This window comes from Bombina bombina, chromosome 3 (genome assembly GCF_027579735.1).
Source record: "Bombina bombina isolate aBomBom1 chromosome 3, aBomBom1.pri, whole genome shotgun sequence".
Lineage (NCBI taxonomy): Eukaryota > Metazoa > Chordata > Amphibia > Anura > Bombinatoridae > Bombina > Bombina bombina.
In genome coordinates this window covers 977,327,503-977,332,484 of record NC_069501.1, presented here as the reverse complement: position 1 = coordinate 977,332,484, position 4,982 = coordinate 977,327,503, and the positions used below count along the sequence as shown (strand labels likewise).

At 36.1% G+C, this 4,982-nt stretch overlaps 1 protein-coding gene across 1 annotated transcript in view; it reads left to right on the top strand.

Annotated features, from left to right (window-relative positions):
• The window catches only part of LMBR1L (limb development membrane protein 1 like), a gene marked incomplete in the record, with an annotated part of 163,133 nt that extends 161,873 nt beyond the window's left edge, over nucleotides 1-1,260 (top strand). Inside the window, 1 exon segment of the mRNA XM_053708078.1 lies at nucleotides 7-1,260.
• Between the last annotated feature and the right edge of the window lie 3,722 nt (nucleotides 1,261-4,982).

Sequence of the window (4,982 nt, the reverse complement as noted above, 5' to 3'; positions counted from 1 at the left end):
GTAGAGCCTTAAACACCGTTGTGTAGATTTGTTCTTTATATAAAATTACATTTATTTTTTTTTACACTAGAGAAAATTAATTTCTAAACTGTCCCTTATAAATATTGCTGGCACCTCTGGGTATCAGTCTTTTAATACCCCTGTGACATTATACTGTGAACTGAGCTGATCACCTATGTGCTAATGCCGATGTTTAACCTTTCCTAGCACAAACAATTGCTGTTAAGCGTATTGTTTTAATAACCAAAACCTCTTTGCTGTCCTGGGAATGCAGAAAACCGTTCTCAGCTGAATATTATCAAAATTAAACCCGTCTGCTCAGTAGCTCCATAAAATGTATTACATTGTTTTTTTTAATTTTCTAGGTTCAATAAAAGCTGTTCGTTTTTGGGTTTTTTTGTCCTGTGGAAGGTACAAGACATATGTCGACTAGCTTTTTACGTAGTTGACAGGTTTAAATAGAAGACGGAGATTAACTCAATTACCCATTTTTGATGTTTACACAATTTTATTTTTTATTTTATTTTTTAAACATAGATCTTTTAACAATAACTTTCTTAGTGATCTGCTAGCCCATAGTTCCCCTTTACAAATACACTGTGACTTATCTTTGGCTTGAAAACTGTGTTGGTAAAACCTTTGACCTTTACTTCTCTATATAACCTAACCTAATGCACAGTAGTATATTTTAGCTTCATGGCTTAGCTTTATTCTGAATGAGCCAGCGCTGATGGACTGCCCTTTGTTTTGTTTGTTTCTTATCCACTACAATGTATAGAGTTTTTATATATTTTAATGTTAAAAATATTTAGATGAATATGTTTATTTTTAAACATCCTATTGACATCATTATCAATTTTAAATACAAAGAAGAAAATGAATATGTTCTCAATTTAGATTTATAATAGCAAATTGTCATTCTGTAGTTTCTCACACGTCGGGGCAAATGTTATTGTGGAATAAGGTGCATGATATTGTAGCTGCTGGCAGCATTTGCAGTGTTGTAAAACAAGAGCTTGTATTTCGCTTCTCCTGCAGCTGCGTTGCAGAACAGCAGCAGAGGAGAATGTTTGTTGTGTGTTGTGAATATACTCATTGCAGATACAGATTGCCATTATCAGTATGACTTTTATGACTGCAAAAGAAATGTAAAAATTCTGTTGTTGTTGATAGTTGTTTAACGTGGGGAAAGAGAAACTAAAATATTGTTTTCGAACAATTAAAAGTTGCTCCTTTTTATATATAAAAAAAAAAATCTTAGTTATTGTGGCGTTTTCATTTTATTTATTAATGCTAAATAAAAGGTTGATAGCGAGAAGATTAGGTGAAATCCTAAAACAGGGGTGCCAACCTTGTTTTGTGTGCCCAATGGGCAGATACCTAGATGAATCTCTAAAAGGGATGGCACAGATTACAGGAGTACAAGAACAGTGGGAACATTTTAAAAACGCTATTTCTTTCATGTAATTAGCAAGAGTCCATGAGCTAGTGACGTATGGGATATACATTCCTACCAGGAGGGGCAAAGTTTCCCAAACCTCAAAATGCCTATAAATACACCCCTCACCACACCCACAATTCAGTTTTACAAACTTTGCCTCCGATGGAGGTGGTGAAGTAAGTTTGTGCTAGATTCTACGTTGATATGCGCTCCGCAGCAAGTTGGAGCCCGGTTTTCCTCTCAGCGTGCAGTGAATGTCAGAGGGATGTGAAGAGAGTATTGCCTATTTGAATGCAGTGATCTCCTTCTACGGGGTCTATTTCATAGGTTCTCTGTTATCGGTCGTAGAGATTCATCTCTTACCTCCCTTTTCAGATCGACGATGTACTCTTATATATACCATTACCTCTGCTGATTCTCGTTTCAGTACTGGTTTGGCTTTCTACAAACATGTAGATGAGTGTCCTGGGGTAAGTAAATCTTATTTTCTGTGACACTCTAAGCTATGGTTGGGCACTTTGTTTATAAAGTTCTAAATATATGTATTCAAACATTTATTTGCCTTGACTCAGAATGTTCAACTTTCCTTATTTTTCAGACAGTCAGTTTCATATTTGGGATAATGCATTTGAATTAATAATTTTTTTCTTACCTTCAAAAATTTGACACTTTTTCCCTGTGGGCTGTTAGGCTCGCGGGGGCTGAAAATGCTTCATTTTATTGCGTCATTCTTGGCGCGGACTTTTTGGCGCAAAAATTATTTTCCTTTTCCGGCGTCATACGTGTCGCCGGAAGTTGCGTCATTTTTTTGACGTTATTTTGCGCCAAAGATGTCGGCGTTCCGGATGTGGCGTCATTTTGGTGCCAAAAGCATTTAGGCGCCAAATAATGTGGGCGTCTGATTTGGCGCTAAAAAATATGGGCGTCAATTTTATCTCCACATTATTTAAGTCTCATTTTTTATTGCTTCTGGTTGCTAGAAGCTTGTTCTTGGCATTTTTTCCCATTCCTGAAACTGTCATTTAAGGAATTTGATCAATTTTGCTTTATATGTTGTTTTTTCTCTTACATATTGCAAGATGTCTCACGTTGCATCTGAGTCAGAAGATACTACAGGAAAATCGCTGTCTAGTGCTGGATCTACCAAAGCTAAGTGTATCTGCTGTAAATTTTTGGTAGCTATTCCTCCGGCTGTTTGTATTGATTGTCATGACAAACTTGTTAATGCAGATAATATTTCCTTTAGTAAAGTACCATTGCCTGTTGCAGTTCCTTCAACATCTAAGGTGCAGAATGTTCCTGATAACATAAGAGATTTTGTTTCTGAATCCATAAAGAAGGCTATGTCTGTTATTTCTCCTTCTAGTAAACGTAAACAATCTTTTAAAACTTCTCTCCCTACAGATTAATTTTTAAATGAACATCATCATTCTGATTCTGATGACTCTTCTGGTTCAGAGGATTCTGTCTCAGAGGTTGATGCTGATAAATCTTCATATTTATTTAAAATGGAATTTATTCGTTCTTTACTTAAAGAAGTACTAATTGCTTTAGAAATAGAGGATTCTGGTCCTCTTGATACTAATTCTAAACGTTTGGATAAGGTATTTAAAGCTCCTGTGGTTATTCCAGAAGTTTTTTCTGTTCCTAATGCTATTTCTGCAGTAATTTCCAAAGAATGGGATAAATTGGGTAATTCATTTACTCCTTCTAAACGTTTTAAGCAATTATATCCTGTGCCGTTTGACAGATTACAATTTTGGGACAAAATCCCTAAAGTTGATGGGGCTATTTCTACCCTTGCTAAACGTACTACTATTCCTAAATCAGATGGTACTTCGTTTAAGGATCCTTTAGATAGGAAAATTGAATCCTTTCTAAGAAAAGCTTATCTGTGTTCAGGTAATCTTCTTAGACCTGCTATATCTTTGGCTCATGTTGCTGCAGCTTCAACTTTTTGGTTGGAAACTTTAGCGCAACAAGTAACAGATCATGATTCTCATAATATTATTCTTCTTCTTCAACATGCTAATAATTTTATCTGTGATGCCATTTTTGATATTATCAGAGTTGATGTCAGGTTTATGTCTCTAGCTATTTTAGCTAGAAGAGCTTTATGGCTTAAAACTTGGAATGCTGATATGGCTTCTAAATCAACTCTACTTTCTATTTCTTTCCAGGGTAACAAATTATTTGGTTCTCAGTTGGATTCTATTATTTCAACTGTTACTGGTGGGAAAGGAACTTTCTTCTGTTAAGTGTGATCAGTCCACGGGTCATCATTACTTCTGGGATATTACTCCTCCCCAACAGGAAGTGCAAGAGGATTCACCCAGCAGAGCTGCATATAGCTCCTCCCCTCTACGTCACTCCCAGTCATTCTCTTGCACCCAACGACTAGATAGGATGTGTGAGAGGACTATGGTGATTATACTTAGTTTTTATCTTCAATCAAGAGTTTGTTATTTTAAAATAGCACCGGAGTGTGTTATTATCTCTCTGGCAGAGTTTGAAGAAGAATCTACCAGAGTTTTTGTTATGATTTTAGCCGGAGTAGTTAAGATCATATTGCTGTTTCTCGGCCATCTGAGGAGAGGTAAACTTCAGATCAGGGGACAGCGGGCAGATGAATCTGCATAGAGGTATGTTGCAGTTTTTATTTTCTGATAATGGAATTGATGAGAAAATCCTGCCATACCGATATAATGTCATGTATGTATACTTTACACTTCAGTATTCTGGGGAATGGTACTTCACTAGAATTACACTGTAAGAAATACATAAAGCTGTTTAATAACTAGAGATTATGTTTAACGTTTTTGCTGGAATGTAAAATCGTTTTCATTTACTGAGGTACTGAGTGAATAAATGTTTGGGCACTATTTTTCCACTTGGCAGTTGCTTAATCTGTTTTCTGACAGTTTCTGTTCTCCCTCACTGCTGTGTGTGAGGGGGAGGGGCCGTTTTTTGGCGCTTTTACTACGCATCAAATATTTCAGTCAGCAACTCATTGTATTCCCTGCATGATCCGGTTCATCTCTACAGAGCTCAGGGGTCTTCAAAACTTATTTTGAGGGAGGTAATTTCTCTCAGCAGAGCTGTGAGAATTGTAGTTTGACTGAGATAAAAAACGTTTATTCTGTAATTTGTTTCCTGCTTTCAGAATTTGTTATCTTTGCTAATGGGATTAAACCTTTGCTAAAGTTGTGTTGTTTACAAGGATTGAGGCTATAACTGTTTCAATTTATTAATTTTCAACTGTCATAGATCTTCTGTGCTTCTTAAAGGCACAGTACGTTTTAATATTATTCTAATTGAATTGTATTTCCAAGTTGCAAGTTTATTTGCTGGTGTGTTAAACATGTCTGATTCAGAGGATGATACCTGTGTCATTTGTTGCAATGCCAAAGTGGAGCCCAATAGAAATTTATGTACTAACTGTATTGATGCTACTTTAAATAAAAGTCAATCTGTACAAATTGAACAAATTTCACCAAACAACGAGGGGAGAGTTATGCCGACTAACTCGCCTCACGTGTCA